This window comes from Lynx canadensis, chromosome D4 (assembly GCF_007474595.2).
Source record: "Lynx canadensis isolate LIC74 chromosome D4, mLynCan4.pri.v2, whole genome shotgun sequence".
Lineage (NCBI taxonomy): Eukaryota > Metazoa > Chordata > Mammalia > Carnivora > Felidae > Lynx > Lynx canadensis.
Window position 1 is genome coordinate 91,313,031 of NC_044315.2, and position 22,478 is coordinate 91,335,508.

At 66.9% G+C, this 22,478-nt stretch overlaps 1 protein-coding gene across 2 annotated transcripts in view; it reads right to left on the reverse strand.

The window, feature by feature from the left end:
• RXRA (retinoid X receptor alpha) overlaps window positions 1-22,478 on the reverse strand; it is a 96,216-nt gene that overhangs the window by 40,909 nt on the left and 32,829 nt on the right. The window contains exon 1 of one of the 2 annotated variants that reach the window (XM_030293542.1): window positions 10,647-10,797. The exons of the other annotated variant lie outside the window; for it this stretch is intronic. The gene's annotated coding sequence lies outside the window, so the exon portion shown is untranslated. Of the gene's footprint in view, window positions 1-10,646; window positions 10,798-22,478 lie in introns of those variants that run through there. 2 annotated transcript variants of the gene reach the window in all.

The following is a 22,478-nucleotide window of genomic DNA, read 5'->3' on the forward strand; positions in this document are numbered from 1 at the left end:
GTTCACGCGTCTAAAGGACGAGGCGCTGAGAGAGGCAGCCAGGGATGCTGGTCAGAGTCGGGAGGGAGCAAGATGCCCTCACCTGGGCCCCCAGGCAGACGTTCCACCGGCTGAGCCCCACACCCCACAGGCAAGACACTGGCACCCTCCCAGGCCGGGTTGCCCCCAGGCCCGCCCGCCCGGCCCGGCCCTCACCTGCCGGCCACCTGCGGTCCCCTGCCCGCCAGGCCAGGCCCCCTCCCGAAAGAGAGGCCAGGAGGTGCAGCCTCATGGCGAGCGTGGGAGACAGGTCCCACCACGGGGGCGGCCCCATCAGCCCCCGGCCCGCTGGCTCGGGGTCCCACGGCCTCCGGCGATGCAGTGTGGCGGCACACGAGCGGCGGCGGGAGCTTGGGTGGGGAAGGAGGCCCGGGAGGCCCGGCGTCTCCGCAGGGCAGCCGCGAGCCTCAGGAGCCAGTGGCGCTCAGGCTGGCCCAGCGGGCGAGTTCCCCTTTCCCAGGGCCCGCCCGGCCCACCACCCTCACCCAGACACCTGTGACCACAGGCAGCTCCCATCGGCCGAAACCGGCACTTCTTGGAAGAGGACGCGGACCCCAGCCTCGTTTCCTCAATCTGAGCCTGCAGATGGTGAGCCAGATGGGCAAAGTGCCCGGCAGGGCCCGGGGCCGGGGGACGGGGCAAGGCCCCGACACAGGCGGACCAGAGCCCCACCGGCTCCCCTGCCGGCCAGCTGCCGGCTGACCCGGCCAAGCCCCCTTCCCCGGCTGCACGCCGTGAGGATGGGGCGCGCTTGCCCACGTGGTGCCAGCCGCCCGTGGGGGCTCCTTCGTCCTGACGGACCGTGCCTGTCCTGGCCGACCTGCGATGCCGTCCTCCCGCACCCCGGCAGGAGACACTGGGCACTGAGCCCTGGGAGTCTTCCCCTTGCAGGACTGAGTCCCAGCCAGGGCAGGGGGCGGAGGGGGGCGTGGGGGAGCAACGAGGAGCCCCACAGCCGGGGAAGCGGGGCCTGAGCCGGTCTGGGTGGACCCCGCCTCCGGGGGCCACAGGGACTCAGCCTCTGAGGGGAGAGGGTCTTCGGGAAGGCTTCACGGCCCCCGGCCGCTCTTTCAGGCCACAGAATGCGTCCCGGGGCCCATCAGCCCAGGGCTCAGGGCCGGCTTTGGGAGTGGGGGGCAGGGGGACCACAGCACGCAGACTTCGGCCCGACGGGCCCCCCGCCAGGCGAGGAGCCTGAGGCCCAACCAGGTCTATCCACGCGGGGCTGCCCTGCCCAGATGGCAGGGGCCCGGGCGGCCCCCAGACCACGCCAGCGCACCCCACGCCTGTCCACCAGCTTGCACCACCCTCCGCCGGAAAGCCAGCTGGCCGTGGGACTGGGGCAGGCCCCTGCCCACGGGGCGCCCACCGGACTCCCGAGGCCTGGCCTACCCCCAAGGCAGGCTCCCCCCGGCGCTCGCGTCCCCACGGCCTGTCACATCCTCCAAGCCAATCCTGTCACGTCACCAGGGACCCACGTCACGCTCCAGTCCCCCATGAATATCTGCCCAATCTGGGGTTCCAGGATCCGGGGGGAAGGCCCCAGAAGTCGCGCTGCAGACTGGAGGGGCCCGGGGCTCCCACATCCACGGTGGGAAACGGCACGTCACTTCCTGCACTTTTATTCGGTTTGCGTTTGGTTTGCGACGCACGTGTTGTTTTCATGACAGTGCCACAACCCACCTCTGCAGCAGCCTGACTTTAGCAAGACTCTGGCCACACACGAGACCCAGGCTGCTGCTGTCCGTCCTCCGGGTTGGCCGCGATCCCTCATTCACTCCCGGTCACACCTCCCAGCGCCTGTCCGCCTGGTTCAGGGCCCGGGACCACACCTGCATCAGATCACCCCATGGACAGGTGCAGCGAGGTCCTGCCTGGAACCAGCACCACAAGCCCAGCCCAGGAGAGGCGACATGGCAGCCCAGCTGTGGCCGGTGGTCCACTGCGTCCCCCAGATCGTCCTCAGCTGCCTGTGGCCTGACCAGCAGGCCCACGCTCCCAGGGCAGGGCAGTCCCTGTGAGACCAGCGCCCCAGTCACCAGTCCCCACCGTGGCCCGCCCGTGTGCGGACACCCGGGGAGGCCAGCCGCCACCCACCCCCTCCCAACATACGCACACAAGCAACATCCATGTGGGTCACGTGGCCCCAGAGTCCTACCAGCACGGCCCCGGGGCTCCCCCCGACCAGACCCCGCCTTGAGTGGGCCCATCCAAAGGCACTCAAACAGTCAGCAAATGCCAGGAATGCGGTAGGTGCTAAGCAGAACCGGGAGTCTGGGGGGCGGACAGAAAAGCGGCAGGGGTGGGGGTGGGGGTGCCGCCCAGTGGGTGCGCATCTCCTCCCGGTAGGCGTTTCGCGACGTGAGACATCGTCCATCGCTTGAGGTCGGCCGCGGAAGCATTCGCAGCACAGAAACCAGGAGACACCCCAGATCAGAGCTCCCTCACCCCACCCCACCCCGGAACCACGGGGACACCCCCTGCCGGCCTCGGCTTCCCTGTCTGTAACCAGAGGGGGTTGGTGGGACCTGAAAGGCTCCTCCCATCCCCCCAGCACCCCTCAAGGCCGCAGACCTACTGTTCCTCCCGGGCGCAGGGCCCCTTCTTAGCCAGTCCCCTGCCTCCGGTCCGCCCGGCCAGTGCGGCCACATCCAAGATGGCGGCCCAGAGGCCTTCTGCCCACTCAGGCCCGCGGCCCAGCCTCCCCCTCCCACCAGTGGGCCAGATCCGCCCCAGCACCAGGCCCCGGGCCCCTGCAGCCCCCGCCGCCCGCCCCGGCCCGGGTGCCCTGTGAACAGCAAACCGGACCTCAGCTTCCTTCCTCTCCACACGCGGCGGCCGTGAGGGAGCGGCAAGAAGGGCGAGGGCTGGGCAAGAGGTGCCAACCCCACCGCAGCCACTCGCTCCCGTGCTGCCAGGGGCGGGGGCTGCCGCAGAGGCCAGCTAGCCTCCCCCATTCCCCCGGGGCCGGGGGGGTGAGGACATGCCCGGGGAGGGTCCGGGACAGCTGTGCCCAAACAGCCCCCACGGAGGACCCCCTCAAGGCAGGGAGCCACCCGTCAAAGCCCTGACCAGGGCTGTTGAAGACGGCTGACCATCAGCTTGGAAGCCTCAAATTCACCCAGGGGTCTCCCGTCCATCACCCGCACCAGGGCCAGCCCACCTCCCTCTCTCAGAGGGGCCACAGGGGCCTAGCCCCCCAGCCCTCTCCAGTCAGTATGCCCATCGGCCCCTCCTAGCCCCCAGCCCTGGCCCTCAGAGCAGGCACAATCATTCACTGTGGGTCTTCCTGCCAGGAACACCTCCTCCAGGAAGCCTCCCTGCCCCTGCCAGACAGAATAAACGGCTGGGACAGAGCCTCAGCCCCAAAACCCTCTCAGAGCACCAACTCCTACCCTGTGGTCGCCGGCTTAGGTCTGAGCCCAACAGCCCAGGCTGGTCATCTCCCACCCCTGCCCCTAGCCCAAGCTCGGCCCTCTGGTCACCACTCCCAGCCGTCTACCTCTTGAAAACCTCTGAGCCTCAGATCTGCTCCAGCTGCCCCCCTCCCCTCCAGGACCTCCCTCAACCAGCCCAGCCTATGTCTGCCCTTCACAGAGGTACCCGGATGGCCCTCCGAAGGTCTGGGGCTCTTTCCTGAAAAGCTGTGCCCAGGTCACAGAGCTGGCAAGAGGTTCTGCCAGGCTCAGGCCCTTACCAGTCCGCACCTCTCCCCACAGTGGGGGAGCACGAGCCTTACGGCCCACCCTTCAGGGGCTCTGCTGTCTCTGCAGCAAAGAGGGCCTTCAGCAGAAGCTGTGGCTACCGTCTACCTTGGGACCTGCCGCTCCAAGGCCCCCGATCCCAGGACTGGTGGCCCTGAGCCCTGCCGAGGGCCTCTTCTGGCCTCTGGCCCCCAGAACCAGGTGCAAGGGATTGGCAGAAGGTGAGGCTGCCTGGCCAGTTCTATCCCTGCCCGGCCCAGGAACAGGACTGGGGCAGCACAGGCCTGGTAGCCGTGGGGCACAGGCCCAGGAGGCCCACCCTTCAGGCCCACTGCACTGCCAGGCCTGCCCCCTGCACAACCAAGGACGCGGACCCACCCGACCCAGGGGCCAGACTCCATGTTTTCTGCCTTCCTGCCTTCCCTCCTCCCTGCCCCATGGGTTTGCTGCCCAATCGCAAGGTGGGCACGAAGCAGCCTCTGCTCCTTGGGCGGCACCGACCCGGGAGGCACCAACTTCTCACAACCAACCGCCCGGCCTCCCCGGCCCACAAGAGAGCCCCCCACCTCCCACCGCACAGCCTGGTGGGAGGCGGGGTCTCTGAGAGGGAGGCCACGAGCAGGCCCCCACGCACCCGCTCCCCCTACTCCCCCGTGCCAGGTCAGCGGCACGTCTCAGCACGTTACCCCACAGCCTGGCCCCTGCCACCCCCGCTCCTAGGATCAGCGTGACTCACGGGGCTGGAACGCCGCCTGGCCCCCAACGCAGGCGGCCGCCCTCTGCACACACACCTGTCCAGACTCGATGCTGGCAGATGGCAGGAGGGCCTGGGAACTGGGTGTCCCCAACGCTGTGGGGCCGGCCAAGCACCGTGTCACGGAGGGGCTCCCAGGAGGGACGTGGGAAGGTCGTGTTCGGGCAAGTGGCTCAGGAAACGCAGCCCCTACAGGGCTGGAGGCCCGATCCCGAAAGCCCGAAGGCCCAAGGGCCTCCACGAAAGGGCCTAGAACTCAGATGGGGCCACTGCCTCCTTGACTCACCCGACCCAGAGGCCAGCATGCCAACCGAGCAGGGAGAGTCCCAGACCCTCCAAGTCCAGGCACAGGGGCCACTGCCTCCTCCCACAGGAGGCCGGGCTTCACCCTGGGGGGCCAGGCAGATCTACAGGCCCCACCCCCACATGGAGTTTCCGCTCAGGCCAGGCCAAGGTCTCGGCTGTCCATCAGGGGTGTCCCGTCACCTCCTGGGAACGAGGGATGCTTAGAAGGGGCAAGAGACAGGAGAGCAAAGCCCGGCCAGCAGTCAGGGGCGCACGGGAACACCCCCAAGCGGGCAGCCACATCTTGGCTCAAAGGGCCAGAGCTGACCTCTGACACACGAGGGCCACCGACAGCAATGCCCATTACCCTGACTCACCACCCCAAAGGTGGGGGGCCACTGCGGCCCCTCCTGACCACAGGCCCCCCCGAGGCCATCCCTACAGATGGCCAGAGAACAAGGGAGTCCCCATCCCGGGATGCCTCCAGGAGCACAGAGTGCCGGCCACCCAGGTCTCCCGTGCACGGGTCACAAAGGTGTCCTGAGATGGCCCCGACTTCACCCTTGGGGAGCCCACGGGAAGTGGGCAGAGACCTTGGAGGAAGATCTAAGGGGCCCCACTTAGTGCGGGTGAACGGGGCCAGGGACTGAAGGAGAAAAAAAGGAGAAGGTACGGGAAAGAACACGGCCAAGGACAAACAGGACACGGATCAGCCAGGCATCCCCCCTGGGCCGGTGAGACAGGAGGGAGCCGGGAGCCTGGCCCCCGGCCCCAGGAGCTGCGCCAGCAGGAGAGCCACTGACCGGGTGGTGAGCCCTGGCAGCAGGCCCTGCCCCACCCGTACCCCCCGGGGAGGGAAGGACAGGGGCTCACAGCCCCGCCCAAGGACAGAAGCGGGCCTCTCTTCCGGGCACAGGATGGAGTAGGACAATCTGACTCGAGGAAACAAAACAAAGTCACAGCCAAGGGCAGCCCTGCTCCCACCCTCCGCTCAGCTTGAGGGACTCACACAGGCAGCACGCGGCCAGGGGCCAGGACGGCCGCCTGCGTGCAGGACCTCCAGTGGCGGCTGGAGACAGACGGACGCACGGTCAGGCCGGGGCACCTCTGGGATCCGGAGCCCTCGGCGCGCAGAGAACAAGCCTCCCTCAGCAAACCCTGACTCTGAGGGGAGCCGCAGGGCAGTGCACCACCTGGGGGTCAGGGCCCCCCCCCCTCCCTGGCTGGTGAACCTCGGCCCTGAGCTGGCGCTGGATGGGGAGGTGGGGGGGACCGCCACCTCCACCTGACCCGGGGCACTGCCACGGTCTGGCTGGCATCTACCGCCCTCCCAGCGGACAGGGAACGCACCCCAGAGTCTGGCTTCAAACAAGCAAACAAACCAGCAAGTATCCTCAGTTCTCTCCAGGCCACAGTCCCCCCAGGGCAGACTATCACTTCCGCTCCACCTTGACAGGAGGGTGCAACCCGCCTGGGGTGGGGGTGGGGGGGTGGCATTAAAGCGGAGGAAAGTGTGGGGCCAGGGTCCCGGTGCAGGGCCCTGTGCATAACCATCACACTCGCGGTGGCCAGGCACCCCTGGGAGCTCAGGCCCTTGCCCGCACTCTCTCCCTGCCCTGGCCCTGCCCGGATTGCAGCTTCCTGCTGAGGGCGCCCCTAATCCCCAAAGGCAGTCGGCCAGGCCATGCCATCGGCAGCCCCACACCGGCCCTGCCACCCCTGCATTTCCCCAGGCCCCCTGGGGCCTTGCTCAGTGCCCCATCGCCTCCCCAGTGAGGCTACGACCAATGAACACACACACACACACACACACACACACACACACACACACACGAGCAGAAAGGAGAGAGCAGAAGCCGTGAACAAAAACTCTAGATCTCCGGGAGAACAGGGCAAGATCCAACCAGGGGGAGATGGCACGTGTGGACCAGGCCACGCAAGACTCTGCTTCGACCCACGGTGACGACACTGGGGGCAGGCTCCCCCACAACCCCCCCCCCCCCCACTACAGACACCCAGCGTGGAGCTCGCGGCCATGGCGGAGAAGGCGGCGGTGCCCAGACCCCGGGGCCACCAGGCCGGCACAGGGCGGGCCTCACCAGGCACAGTCCTGCCTCCAGCACCAAGGACACTCACACATGACACCACACAGGCAAGGGCTTCAGTAAGGACAAGCACCTCAAGAGGCCCTTGACGTGAGGTCCAAGAAGAGACAGAGACACAGAGCGACAGCTGCCAGGACAGAGGTGATGGGGTTGGTGGGGGCCGTGTGGGGTCCCCAGGCCGAGAGGTCCCCAGAGCCGCACACAAGCGGGATGGATGTGCAGTGTTCATGGTGAGCACATTCGGCCTCGAAGCAAGGGGCCGGCTGCCCACGGGGGCCGCACAACGGGGACCCTGCCCCGGAGCGAGCTCCTTGGTCAGGTGATCAGGAACTCAGGCCGCCACCCCTGCGCCAGGGGACGGCACAGGGTGACCGGGGGGTACCGGCCCAGCCCATCGGTGGCCTGATATCCCGGGAACAGAGGGAGGGCTCCCGGTCCCACAGCTCAGAAGCAACAAGCCTAGGGTTCCGCCCCCACCAGGTCCCAGACGCTAACCAAGACTGGCCAGGGCCCCTGCTCTCCAGTGCCGGCCCCTCACTAGGCTCACCTCCAGGCCGGGGGTCTCAGGGCCCCCAGCAGGACCCGCCGGCCCCAGTCAGGAACAGCAGCCGAGAGTGTGCCGGGGAGGAAGGGAGGGTGTGGGCCCAGGACGCACAGACCACGCTCGGCCTGGAGGTGAACTCAGGCCGGCCCACCCGCCCGGCCAGCCACGGCGAAGTGAGTGCGGCCCGCAGCCACTCCAGCCCTCCACAGGCCCAGAAACTCCAGGGCCCTTGGCCCTCACTGCGGCTTCCGGCCTCCCTTGAACCCCACAGACAACGTGAAACCTACCGCCCCTCTGAGCCCAGACGGCTCGTTGGTCTCAGGTGCAGGATGCTGGCCAGGTCCTTCCCGAAAGCCCCTGTACCCTCAGATGGCAAAAATGCCCCTGCCAGGTGCCCCAACGGCTCCTGTAAATGCCAGCCGGAGGGGTGCCAGAGTCCCCTGATTATCCCTGATGCGCAGGACCCCGCACTGGACGCTAATTTAGAACGTGCGCCTCATTCGGGTCTTTCAAACGCTCTACAGGCATCGCCATCTTTTTTACAGACAGAGAGCGAGACTCCATCACACAAAGTTCAACCTACCCAACGCCACACAGCTGGTCGGTATGGGCCACACTATGAGATCAAGGCTGCCCGGGCAAAGGTGCGGGGGGGGGGGGGGGGGGGCAGGAGACAGCCGTGTTAGGAGACACAGCAGAGCTGGGCAGCAGGGGCGCTGACGTCAGGGGTGCTGGCGGGAGCCTGTGCCCTCACGGGTGGGTGGAGATGACTGAGGCAGGGCAGTGAGGCCTAGATAGGCATGAGCACACGCACACGCCCCACAGGCACGCCCTGCTGGGGGTCCAGTAGTCCCTGGAAACCCCAACCCCGGGCGAGGCCCTCGGGGAAGCGGGAGGGCAGCGACCAGCACGGGACCCCCAGGGTCCTGGGTCCTCTCCAGGAGCACCCTGGTCCTGTCCTCCACTGTCCATGAGTCCTACCAAAAGGCCAGGTCTCCTTCCTCCCCCAAAAGAGGGCAGGCCGCTTCTATGGAACGTTCCAACTTTGACAGAAACCAAAAATCTGGACTCCGTTTTTGTTTCAAATGTAAACATCGGGATATGCCGCGATCTATCTGCGCTCGAGAAAGAGGCTGACCCCAAGCAAGACGCCCGCGGCACTAACCTTGGCGGTGGGGGGGACGCGGTAGCTGCTTTTCGCTTTGGCTTTGGTAACAGAGTCGCAGGGTGTTTGGTTTGGGGTTTTGGGGCGGTGGGGGGGGAAGTGCTGTATAGAATCTCAGCATCCCCCTGTCTGCCGGCCCCTGGCACAAACCCCCCACCTAAAGCCCCTCCACACCAACACAGATTTGATTTTCCCCAAAACTCCACCCACCCAGGAGCCCCTCCAACCCCGCCCCCAGGTGAGCTGGAAGAAGCCCTGGGAGCTCCCTGCCCGGACCCCCGCCCACTCGCCTCTCCCCGCCCGTGGTCCTCGGCCGTCAGGAGGAGAGGCCACTCGGCAAACTCGAACGCCAGCCCATCCGAGTGGTCCCTGGGCTGACCCAGACGTGAACCGGGGTTTACTCTGGGCCGGGGCCCGCGGGGGGGGGCCTCTGCCAGCTGCCCAGGGCCAGCTCCCCCCAGCATGCCCCAGAGCTCCAGAAAGGGCCAAGGCCCACGAGGAGAACCACCCCCCCCCGCCCCGCCCCACCTCCCAGACCCAGACCGCACCAGCTGAGCACCCAGGAGCCGCTCCAATTCTGGAAGCAGGAAGGTTTCCTGTGGTACCCGGGCCGACCACGGCCACAGCGGCCACCACCCCACCCCGCCCCCCGCCCTCCTCTTGCTCGTGCTGTCTGGGCCTGCCCACTCTCCTCCCCCAGCCTCGGGAACCAGGTCACTTCCAGGAACACGCCGGCTCTCTGGCCTCTAGGCTTGGACAGGGTGTTCCCTGGGCCGAAATTCCCTCTACGTGTCTCCTGGCTCTCTCCAACCCAATTTAAACAACACCTCCTCCAGGACGCCCTTATGATCCTCTCAGCCAGAGCAGGGACCCCCTCTACCACATACCCCGGAGAGGGCCCCCCTGCTGGCTTGTCTGAGGCTGCTAAGGTCTGGGGGCTCCTGAGGGTAGGAGCCCCAACTGGTCCATCAGGCATCCCTGGGGCCTGGCGCGCAGAGGTCGGTCCCCCATGAAGTCTTATAAATACGTGGGCAGGGTGGTGGTGAGAGAGGTAGGAACGAGCCAGGGCGGAATGCAGGATTCACCGAGAACCAGCCAAGCAAGCAGCAAGTTTTAAAGAGATCCCAAAGCACCGACAAGCTGCGCAACCCCCAGCAGTTAAACCAACCCCTCTGAGTTTTTATTTCCTCTTCTGCAAAGAGAGGTCATCACACATGAAGAAAAGGGGCTAGGGCACAAGTGGAGGAGACGAGGGGCCACAAAGCTGGCCTTTCCTCATCCGTCCCCACAGATGGTGAACACAGGTGGAGAGCGGCCAGCGGCCCACAGCCAGCAGACCTGGGCTCCACTCCTGGCCACATGACTCATGGCCAGGTGGGGCCGCAAGCATCTGACTCAACCCCACTGGTCTCAGCGCCCCTGTCCTCAGAAAGGCTTCTGCTCCCTTCACATATCACGGAGTGCCGCCAATGAGACACCTGCTCCCCACTGACACCCGCGCTAGGAATAGGCAGATAAACAAGGCCGGGCCCTGCCCCGGGACGCGTAGTCCAGACTCACACGGAGACCCTTCCAGGAGCCCACAGAGAAAAGGTACTCTTATCTGAGAGCAGACATCAAGGAAGGCTTCCTGTAAGAGGAACCACTCGCCTTCCTCCAGCTATAACACAGTAGATTCCTATGTTCCCCTCCAAACCAACCCCTGCACTCTGTGCAAACGGGACAGACACCCCTGCCACAACCCCAGGGAGGGCGGCAGACAGATGCAGGGACCCCTGCTAGCAGGAGGCATTGAGACCAGGGCCCAAGTCCAGTCCTACCCCCTCCTGGCCATAAGCCACAGGGAACGATGTCACCCCCCGGGCTAGGACATTCTCATCTGGAACACAGTTCAGGACAGAAGCGGCGTGGCTGAGCACGGCCCTGGGGCACGGCAGGTGCTCGATAACCAGGAGCCACTCCGGGGGCCACGGGCCTTCCCACCACGGCAGTCCCAGCCCAAGTGTCACCCGCATCCTCCCCACCCCAACCACAGGGACTCCCACCTTACCAGAGCCCAGGTCTCCCGACACCCCCTTCTCCACGGCCCCTGGCTTGGCGGTTGCCTCGCTGTGTGGCCCAGACCCAGCCCATCATCGTCTCTGGGCATCTGCTTCCTCCTCCATAAGAGACCAGTTTCCAGCGCCCCTCCCCTGCTGACGAGCGACAGTCAGACGCCGCAGCCAGGGTGAGGCCTGACCACAGGTTCCCAGAAGCCCGGGCCCCTCCGTCCCCATAGCAGGGGCCTCGTTGTCCTGCGAGGCCCTGTCCTGCTCGCCTACACCCAGAGAGCCAGACCTTGGAAGTGTTCTCAACCAACTCTGTGCCGGGGTTGGCGGAGTCCCCTTGGGGGCCCTGGGCCACTCGCCCGAGGTGGCCCACCTCAGAAGGGCAGAGCTGGGGTGTGCCCCCGAGATCACACTCTCCCACCATACCGTGTCCTCCCAGTCTGACCCAGAAGAACCCCAGGGAGGGTGGCCTTCACCGTCCAGCAGTGTGGACGGGGTTTCCTGCCGACTGGCGGTGTGACCCCAGCAGGTCACTTGGACTCTCGAAGCCCCATTTCCCCCCTAGACACCAAGCATGAGCACGCAAACCCTAGGGGTTAAGGGAAGGCTCCACAATCCCCCCAAAGTCAAGGGCCTGGAGCACAGGGGGTGACCAGTCACCACAGCCATCGCGGCCGCTGTCTGCCCTCTTGCAGGGCAGTCCCAGGCACCAGGCCCTGTTCCAGGGCTTTCCACCATCTCCTCAACAGGAGGTCAGCCCAGAAAGGGGCACACGCTCAGCCAGGCCAGTCCCCAGGGGGCGCAGGGGCCGGGACCCTCGGCTGCACCATCTGCTGCTACCTGACTGGTGCACGCCCACCAGGCTGGAGAGATGTCCCCGGGCTGCCTCCGCTCCTCCTTTCCCTTCCCTTCCCTTCCCTTCTCCTCCCTGCCCTGCAGGCCGCAACAGCACAGGCTCCAAGCTCTGGGTTCAAATCCTGCCCCTTCCCCCAGTCCAAAGCCCAGTGATCTATGGAAAATGGGCAGGTCACAAGGACTATGTGGGCCCGGAGTAGTGTCACCCCCTCCTGATGCCACGAGCGCTGCCAGAGCCCCGGGCGGCCTCTCCTTGTCTCCTCGGGGAGGAAGCGGGGAGCCGGGCACCCCGGACCGGGAGGCGCAGGCTGCACCAGGCTCCCGACACCGGGTCCTGTGACGGGCTGGCAGGATGTTGGGAAACCCGTGAGCACTTATTTCAACACCACCGGCCACGTCAGCGACTGGTTTCAACACGCAGGCACCCGGGAAGGGTCACTGCCATCCTGTCAGGCCACCCGCCTGCCACGCCGTGCCACGCAGGGGGGATGCTGGCCTCGGGCACAGCGCTCTCGGCCCCCTCCCCTCACCGTCCCCCAACCTGGGTGACATCCCTCGTCCTCAGGGACTCGCGGACACAAGGGTTGGGTCATTTCAAAGGTGCAGAGGCCACCCCCAAAGCCAGTTTGCCACACCCCTGCGCCGGGCTGCAGGCCCAGTGAGCCAGGGGGCACCGGGCCTAGCATCAGCCACCAGGCTCTGTCCCAGGCCTGCGAGCCACGGCTGTGAAACAGCGACAGGAGTCCCCTGCGGGCCTGCCGGGGCGAGGTCGGGGCTTCGGGGCACCCCGCCAGCCCAGACCTTGCCAGGCCATCTCAGCAGACACGGCGGCCGGTCAAGTGGAGCGAACACGCGCCCCTCTGCACAGCCCAGCCCAGGGCCTGCTTGCGGCCTACGCCGCTTTGCTGAGTTATCAGCAAAATGAGAGTGGGGCCCGTGCTCCAGGAAAACGGTCCCACTGAACTCTCAGGGAGGTCCCGCCCCACAGAGGAGGACACTGAGGCCCCGCGAGGGCAAGGGACTCCCCCAAGGACACACCTGCAGGAGCGGGCCGGCAGGGACCCCACTCTGACCCACACCCAGCTGCCTCCGTGGGGCCAGCAGGAGGGCAAAAATGTGGTTGGGGTGGGGGTCTGGTGGGAAGGCAGATCAGCTTTAGGGGTAAATCCCTGGGGAGCGGGGACCGTCTGCTACCGGCCTAGGGTCCTGCCACCTGCTGACCCCAGAGCCGGCCCAGGGGCCCCAGCTGCAACCAACTCCCCGCCCCCCCCCCAGCTGTATCTCCAGCTCGGGGGCTAAGGTTCCCGGCACCGCCACCCACCATTCAGCTGGACGTGGCCTTGCCCCAGGCCCTTGGTACACATCGCATCCCGAATGAGCTAGCAGAGCGGACCCCGGGCTGGCCACTGCCTCCTTCCGTGACTGCGGTACGCCCTCCACCACCTCCCCTCTTGGCCGTGTCCTCTCCTAGCAGGGCTGGCCCAGGAGCATCCCTCCCTCCAGGCCCCCCCGCCCCCGGCCCCCAGAGCCTGCCTCCGCCAGCCCCGCCCACCCTGCAGCCTCACCACCGGCTCCAAGGGGCCACGTGTCTGTCTGGGCGCCCCCACCCCCTGCATCCCGCACAAAGCACAGATGACTGCCGGGGACAGCTCGGGGTGACGAAGAAGGATGACTGGGGCTGCCAAGCTGCAACTGGCTCCCTGAAATCCCCAAGGGCTCAGCACAGCCAGGCCGCACCAACAGAGAGACACAGAACTCCAAACGAGGGGTGACCGGCCTGCCTTCCACACCAGATGCGGGGACACGGCAGAAAGCCCACTGCGGGAGACGGAGGGTGAACCAGCACGCAAAGGAGGGAATTAGGGGCCGAGGGGCAGGGAGGCCCGGTGTGGTTCTGGGGACCCGGAAGGGCTTCACGGAGAACCGGGAACAGGAGGGGCCGGTGGGGCCGAAGGCAGCCCGGCGCTCAGGGCAGGGGAGCAGCCGGCCAGAGGGGAGCCTGTGTGGGGAGAGCAGGCTCTGCCAGGCGGCAGTGGAGCCAGGGTTCAAGCTCAGGTCCGAGGACATGCAAACCGTCAGCCCACACGGCCCCCTGAGGCCCCTGAAGGCATCCGCTGGGTGAGGACGGGCGGGCCTCCTTCCTGTCCCCACATCAGGAGACCGAGGCCAGATCCGGGGAGTCAGGCAGTCAGGCGCCCCCCGCCACGTGCCCAGCCGAGGCCGCCACCTGCTCCTCACACCGGCCCACGCGAGTTGGGGTCCCCGTGCGAGCGTACATGTGTGTGCGCGTGCGTGCACACCCATGTGTTTGCGTGAAAGCTTCCGGGTTAGATGGGGCCTTGAGCTGGGAGGAGGGGTCTCCCGATTCGGCCTCCCCGACCCCCCTTGCCGCCTCCAAGCCATAAGGCTGCAGGAGACGGTGGGGCAGCGTGGGGTCGGAGGCCCGCCTGGCCCAGGGGGAATGCGCCAAGGTCACCCAGCCGCCCCAGGTGGAACCGTGGACCAGGCCCATGACTCCCAAGCCCAGGCAGCACGTGCGGGGAAGGGGGCCCTGGGTGGGGAGCTCGTGGGGACAGCAGGGCCCAAAAGGCCCTCAGAGGTGTGGCGGCCACCAACCCCCACAGCCACACGTGCACACACACGTGTGCACCACCCACAGAACAGGACACCTGCTCTCTCTCTCGAGGCAAGACAGCCAACTTTCCAGAACCTTCTGCCGCCTGGGCCTTTTCACTCCACAGGGAGCATCTCTACCGCATCAGAGCACAGGGAGGCCCCCTGGCAGGGGGTGACCGGCGCTGGGAGGGAGCCCCCGGGCCCACAGGGGCACCCTCATCGGAGCCCTGGGACCGCTGCCCTTCTTTCTGGAAGGAGGCCTGGCCACGCCCCCGTCAAGCCCTGAGCAGCCCTTCGCGGAGCCTGTGGGGGCACCGGGCAGCCAGGGAGGGAGCAAGAGCTGGGAGCAGGCAGGGCCACACACCCAGGCGTGTCCTCCTTCACTGGGAGGAGGCCGCTGCAGGGACAGGGGCCCGCTCAGACAAGGTCCAGGACGAGGTGTAGCTTTACGGGGACCACCGCCCTGCTGTTCATCTTCTGCAGGCTGCTATTCCCCAGGATGGGGCTGGGGAAGCCCCCCGCTTCACCCCTCAGACACTGGGAAGAGTCCCCAGGGGCTGGGGAGACACCCCCCCCCCCAGATCCATACCCGCTGCAGCCAGGCTCCCGGGCGTCGCAGAAGCGGGGTGCCCTCGCGGCGCAGCCCAGGCCTGGAGCACAACCACACAGGCGGCCTCTCCGAGGAGGGGAGAGGTGGCTCCAGAGCGAGCCGAGCGGTGTTTGTTTAATGACAAATTACGCCAAGCAGGCAGAGAGCGTCTTATCGCAGAGTCTCCCGCAAGGCCGATACCATCAACTGATGTCAGGGAGCTCTGGGAACTATTAGCTTAATTAGCAGTTCCTGCCGGGTCAGCGAAAAGTGCTGGCTGAGCGGGGCTGCCAGAACCGGGCTGGGCAGGTCCCGGGGTGGCGCCTGGTGAGGGAGAAGCCGGCACGGCGTCGCCCCTCGAAGCCCTCCACCCGCCGGCGCCAAGGACGTGCTGTGCCCCTGGGCGGGTGCATGCGCCCACACACGCCCACCGCCCAGGGGGGCAAGTGAAGGCCTGGGAGGCAGCATGAAGGCAGACTCCACGCCCAGGACACACCCCAAAGGCCCCGACGGCCTGGCAGGGGGCTAAGAGCCCGCCTGGGTTCACACCGGGTCTCCAGGCGGCCGGGTCCCGCTCTGCACCGCCCGCCCACCGAGGCCCAAGGCCGCCGCCCCGGCTGCCCCTCCAGGGTGCACGGCGTCCACAGCCCCGCAGGGCCCGCCAGGGCACTGCTCGGCCTCAAGCGAGGGATCCACCTCTCTGGGGCGCAGTTCCCCGCACGCCCACGTCGTCGCAGCTGTCGTGGGGACAGTCTCTCCGGGGCCCTTCACACCCTGAGTGAGGCTGGATTTCCAGGTGCTACTCCCCCGAAGCTGGAAGACCAGGCCAACAGAGACCCTCTCCAGCCCCACCCAGCTCCTCATGGGCGGGGAGGGGGGCACACCCCCCCTCCCACGGCCACACTGGCCCCAGGCCGGCCTCTCCCGTCCAGGGGGGCCCAGGGCGGGGGGCAGCCGCGGCCGGTGCTGGGGAGGGGGCCGCTTCCGCTGCCCCCGGGAGCCCGCCGCGGCCGGCCGCTGTGCCACCGACACCCCGAGGTAACGCGATCCAGATGTGGCCGGTGGTGCGAGAGGGGAGCGGCCCCGCGCCCTGCTGAGGGAGCTGGAAGCGGCCTGAGATAATGTGGGATTCCTGAGCCCGCGCCCAGGCCCGTGGACCCAGGAGGGTGGGAGAGCACAGGCCGCTGCCCCTCCCCGCGCGTGCTCGCCCGAGACCACCCAGGCGGGACGGGAGCAGAGACACCCCCCACCCCGGGACCGCAGCCCGTCCGCTGCGGCCCCCGCATCTCCGAGCCTCAGTCTCCCGTCTGTGCCCGGCAGGGGCACCTCTCCCGGCCTGCTGCTGAAGCACCCGGGGGCCGGCCCGAGATGCTGAGGAGGTGCCCACCCAACCCCTCCAGGAAGGAGGAGGTGCCAGCAAAATCCCGTGGTCTTGAGGCTCCAGCCAGGACAGAATACTGCTCCTAGAGGTCACTCACCTGACCCCTGGCCCCCGATCCACCCCCCACAGAAGACCCAGCTTCATTGCTGAGCATTTGCATGTACCTCCCTGGCCAGCCCCACCCCACATGGGACTCCTTCCCCAAATCAGGCCTGAGCCGGACAGGATGACGGGGTGGGGGGATTCTTTCTGCCTGACACATGTTCCTTTCCTTCCAAGTGCCCCTACTTGAGTCTGCCTGGCCCCTCACAGCCACACCTGGCCAGGGTCTGCAGCCACTAAGGTCAAACCAACTGTCCCATCCCAGATGCACTGAGGGTCAGTAAGAGCCCGGTCCACACACGGCACAAACCCCGGGGCCTGGCACTGGCCTCGTCCGGCTAGCAACCGCTGAAGAGGGTGGAGCAGGGGGCCTGGCCACACACGGCCCCAGAGCCCCCCGTCCACACTGAGGCCGGTGTGTATAAGACCCCAGATAAGCCAAGAACAGTCAGCTCTCTCGGAACACGTGGTACAGCTGCTTTTCTCGGAGCAGGTGCATCTGCCAAAGCGTCCCCGAGGCCGGGATGGCCGACGCTCCGGGGGCACCCAGGACCCGGGCCCCAGCTACCTCTCTGGCTCACCCGCCCAGGTACCACTGCCCCCCAAAGGAAAGAACAGGTGGGCAGAGGGGCTTCTGGCCAGCTGCTGGTGGGCTACTGGGGTGTGGCCCTGAGTCTCCACCTCTTCATCTTTAAAGGGGGTTCTCGGGAGGACCCTGTGAGACGGCACGCATGGATGCTTTCCCCGGGGCCTGGGGCGCAACCTGCACCCCGACCCCAGCTCCGTTCCCCACCCGAACCCGCACAGCCTTCACCGTAGGAACCCCCCCACCCCAGACACTGCAGGACCGGCCCCTCACACAGGGTGCCCGGGCACAAGGCACAGCTCTCTCCGGCCTGCCTGCTCTCCTCTGAGAGGCAGGGGAAGCAGCGAGAGGGGACGGACGTCCTCATCCATAACGCTCCCCAGCCAGGGCCAGGAGGCCAGCTCCGCCTCGGGCACTCAGGGCCCACAGCCACCACCTCCCTGACCCCGGCCCAGGTCACCTCCAGCAGAAGCCACCCAGAAGTCCCAGAGGAGGCCAAGGCCAGGCGAGCAGGGCAAGGCCCCAGTGAGAACCCCAGTCCGACCTGTTAGGGCCTCAGCTTCCAAACTGTAAACTGCCCCGTTAGGCTGTTTCGACCTGAGAAGGGACAGCGCCCGTGACAGGTAGGCACCCGAAAGGTGCTTCTGTCATTAGTGTCAGCAAAGGCCCATCCTGGATCCTCTTAGCAGATCATCTGGCCTGTCCCCACTGGGGTTCCAGGCCCCCGCACGTCGGACGCTCACCTGACCTTCCCGCCCCACGGCTCCTGCACCCCGTCCCCGAGCACCTGCACCTCAGACAAGACGCCGTGAACCTTGGAAGCTCAGCTCAGTGAGAAGAGGCCTTGATTCAGCTTGAGATTTGGAGGGAAAGAAAGATCAGTCACAACACCACGGTAGGGGTCTAGAGGCCAAGAGCAGAAAGCCCGCTCGCGGTGTGGACCACCGCCTCTCAGCTGTAACGTTCTCAGGGAAGACTCCTCCCCGAACTCCTAAAACAAGTGGGGATTACAGAACATAGGGAGCCCGAGGCTCACTCCAGAGTCCACAGCCTGAACCCGCGTGCGCCGGAAAGCGGGCGCCGCCCTGGACGTGAGGAGGACCAGCGCGCCCTCCCGACCGGGCGCCCTCAGCGTCCGTGTCCGCGTCAGCAAAGGGCAGCGCAGGGCCGTCCCGAGGACCCAGGGGCCACGCCGACCGCGCCCAGGCAGACGGGCAGCCGTGCCACCGCATTAGCCGAGCGCCGACGTGCACTCAGTACCCGGCCCGGCTCGGGATGCCCGGCTCCTGGCGGCGTCCTCGCCGCAGCTTCACACGGCCCTGTGGCCGCGGGCCTTCCTGGAGATGGTGGCAGAAAGTCACAGAACCCATACGGCAGCAAACAGCCACGCAGACACGGGAGCCCCCGCAGGGGTGAGGGGTGAGAAGCGGGCCAGCACTCGGTAGAGAGCCTGCGTGCCGGGTCCACCCCGAGCCCGCCAGGGATGGGTGCTCAGATGGGAAACCGGTGAGCGGCGAAATCAGTGGATCCTCTAAATGGACGCTTTCCGCCCCTCCCCTCCTGGCAGGGAAGGGGTGGGCGGACGGCCCCGTGGGCTCCGCAGGGAAGGGGACGCCTCGGAAGCAGGCAGGCCGTGGCTGGATGTGTGGGGACGGAGAGCCACGAGGTCCTGCCGCCCCACTGGCCCGCAGCCATCACTCGGGTTACATCCATCACCGGACATGGTGCCCCCCGGCTGGGTCTGTGTCCCCAGGCGGAGCACTGCAGAAATGAGCACCCGGCACCGCCAGGAGGGGAGGCGGGTGGGAGGGAGGGGCTCCTGGTGGTATAACAGTGTCAGCAGAGCCTGGGCAGGAAGAAAGGGGTGTGGGAGGGAGGCAGGGCACGGGCTCGGGTGGGCGGTGAGAGCGAGGTGAAGCCCCGTGGCCTGGCTCAGCTTCGGCCAGCAAGGGACACACAGAAAGTAGTGGTGGGCCCGGCTCCCACACAGACCCCAAGTGTCACTCCGGGGGAGCCTCTTGCCTCTCCTGCTCAGAGGGACTGGCCGCAGGGGCCCCTGTGCCCAGCCTGGCGTGGCTCCTGCCCCCTCAGGGCTCACAGCCAGCTGGGGACAAGCCACCAAAGCCATGGCGCTTGGGGCACAAGGGAGAGATGCTGGGGGCTGTGGGAGCATCCGACGGGGACCCCGACTTGGGAAGGGGTCGCCCCCGTGGGGCTGGTCCAGGCTGCGGGACACGTGCACCTGGGCCGAGGCTCCAGGCGGGGCAGGGGCTAGGGATGCAGGTTAGCCCAAGGACAACGGGGACCCACAGAAGGCAGGCGGGGCAGCACCACCGCAGCATGGACAAGCACCGCTCGCCGTCCGTCCGGAGCCGCGTCCCCTCCCAACCCACACGGGAAGTGGGACAAAGGCCAGGAGAGGTGGTGCCAGCCAGGGGCGAGCTCAGGGCTGGGAGCGAGCCAAGTTCGATGGCTGCACTGCGGGGCTGTCCCTACAGGAGCCAAGACGCCCGCCCAGCAAGGCTGTGGGAACATCCCGGCCCCCCAGGGTGCTCGCTGCAGGGGACACTGTTGTCCCCAGTCTGCAGACTGGCAGGGGAATCTCCAGCCCGGGTTAGACCAGGAGGACACCCAAGGTGCCCAGGCTCTGAGCTCTTGCTCTGGAAGCTTCTACCACCACCTGGTCACTTAGGCGGAAGGAAGGCAGCCCTGAGAGCCACAAGCCTGTTCCCAAACAAGGAACCTCCAGAGCCATTAGGTGCTCGCTTGGCAATTAAGAGGCACAAATTATGGTGCCACAAAGCTCGTTACCAACGAATGACCGTGTGACCACCAGCAGCACACAGTCCCTGATGAATTGTGTTAGGGGTGTTCGTCTCCGGGAGCCCCAGCACCTCCATGCCTGCAGCCCTATCTGTCACCTGCACCCGCCCGACACTGTGTCCCAGCCCCAGACAGCCCGCGCCCCCCACCGGATGGACTGGGGCTGGATGGAGCATGGACGCCACACGGGGACATTTAGGGAGAGAAGGATGCGGTGGGATGCACGGGACAGTGGGGCAGGTCCTCAAATGAGCCTCCGGACGCAGTAGGCCCTCAGCTCGAGCTGGTCATGGGACCCAGGGTGGTGTCCAGGGGGGGTGGGGTGGGAACAGCACAGAGACAGCCACCAGCCTCGAGGGAGGCCTCAGTTTCCCCATCTGTGAAATGAGAACATTAAACAGGATCTCTAAGTTCCCCTCTGGCTCTGAGACCAGGTGCCTGACCCAGAGAAAGTTCCAGAATCATTAGCCGATAAGCAAATCAGCAAAACGGTTACTACGTTAACGTGATGAGTCAGATGGCAGGGCACGTGGGAAAGTCAAGTCTGACACCAAAAGGCCCGCTCTCTGCCATCAGATAAGACCTGGCTAGAGCCGGGGAGAGGAGGAGCTTACGAAAGGCAGTGGGGGGCCCAAGCCAGGCACGGTGTGGGGGCTCCTCCGGCCAGAGGCACCCCAGAAAACTTGCCAGGCTTCCTGGATTCCAAGACCACCCGGAGGGGGCTCCCGGACCCCAGACCAGAAAGACAGGGCTCAGCTGGGGCTCTGACAGCCACTGGGGAAGGGACCCCCTCCCCACAGCCTCCCCTGCCCCAGATCGCGGTCCCAGGGGGCCCTGCCTTCCTGAGCGCCCAGCGCCCACTGGGGCCTGCCCCACCTCAGCCCGGATGGAGGTCCCAGGCCGTGGCCCTGCTGGGGGCAGCCCCTGCTCACACTGCCCCCCAGGGCCTGGATGGTGAGACCCCAGGCAGCGGCCTCAGATCCCAGGTCTGGCCCCACACAAGGCAGGCCCGGCGGCCAAAGCGCCGCCTGCCCGACGCCCGAGCAGGTTCCTCCGTTGCTAATGAAGCTTCCACACACCCGAGCCGTGAGCCACGGTGGCAGCGGCACCTGCAGGGGCGTGGGCACCCACACCGGGGAAAGGAAGCGGGCTCAGAGGGGCCACACTCGCACCCGAGGCTGGTGCAGGGCCACCGGGCACCATCCCGTGACCAGCAGGGGTGGCAGCGGGAAAGAACAGCTGCTTCCTGCCCGCTCTGCCCCCACCCCTGACAACAGGCGAGTGTGCAGGGAGTGTGGCGCTGGCCCAGCACCCCGCGGCTCCCGGCCCAGCCCGGGGATCCTGGGCCGCCCCCAGGCAAGACGCGGTGAAAGCAGGGCCTCAGGGAAGGGCCTCCTCCAAAGTGGCCGAGAGGAAACCGGCCTGCCGCGTGCAGCCTGCAGCGGCACTTAGCCCTGGGAATGACGTCACTGCACCACTGCCCTGCCTGGCTCCCCGCCCCCTTGCCAGCCTTGGGACCCCGGGCAGCTCCAGAACCTTCTGCCGCCCTTTGGTGGGGCGATGAGGAAGCCGGGCTGCACGAGCCCCTTCCCTGCACAGGCCAGGCCCGTCCAGGGCCCCTTCCAGGCTGCCCTGCCCGAGAGGGAAACAGACGGGAGGCGGCCTGGGGCCCGGGCCAGGGCACCAAGAGCTGTCACAGGACCTTCCACACCCCAGTGAGAGCGGGGGTGCAGCCTGCCAGCTGCTCCCACGAGGGCTCAACCCCAGCTTGTTCTGGACCCCGATGCCACACGCACCCAGCCCTCTCCTAGGATTCAGGCCACAAACGATTCTATGTATTCAGCGGACTCAGTGAGCCGTCTTCATCCAGGTCAGGAAAAACCAATCCAGGCCCACTGATGGGGAGAGGGGGTTGGCTACCTCCCTGGGGGTCCCACCCTCAGTGGCCCAGCACCTCTAGCAGACAGAGCCACACTCCAGCGTCCCCTGAGGCGAGAACGAGGGGCTGGGGGGCTGGGAGAGGGCAACCACCATGACTAATTAGCTCATTACTGCCGCGTAATTATCTCAGGGCCGCACTCCAAAACACAAGAGGCCCAAGGGCGCCCGGTCAAAGCCACTGAACCCGACACGCCCTCGTCAGGGTCTACATGGCCTTGGGTGTGGGTGTCCCGTGCTGGGCCTCAGTTTCCCCAGCTGCAGATTGAGACCAGTGGCTTTCAAATGTGGCCCTAAGGTGCCCTCAGATGGAGCAGGGACCCCCCCCCCAGAGCCCAACCCAAAGGAACACTTGCCCCCTCGCTCTCACCTACAATGGCCCGGGACAGCTCTCCACGGCCACTTCTGCACCTCGCTCCTCACCCAGCCTCCACCCAGCCCCCCGACTCTCTGGCTGCAGACCCGAACTCTTCCTGGGCCTTCCCCAAGCTTCTCCTGTACCCAGGCGTGCTCAGTAAATGCTCCCCGAACAGAATGGGCCCCACTGTCATGGCGGGGGGCGGGGGAGGCTTGGCCCACGAGGGCTCCACCTGCACCTCCCTTCTCCTGTCCTGGGACCCCCACCCCTCCCCTGAGCCCAGGGCCGCCCATCGCAGGGCTTCCACTCCCCCCACCCCCACCCCGCCACCTGAGCAGCACACTCTCACACACAGGCCAGGCTCAGACCTGCCAACACTCCCAAGGCGGCCGCGCCACCTCACGGAGACCCCAGCCCTGGCCCAGGCCCGCCCCAGGAACAGCCCGTCTCCGCCAGGGCTGAAGGCCCTGCCCTGTCCTGCTGACTGATGACCAGGCCCAGGAGAGCGGGGGAGGGAGGGCCCAAGGCAGCTCTTCGCTGCTGGAACCACACCCAAACAGAAGCCTGGAAAGCCAGATCCCGGGAT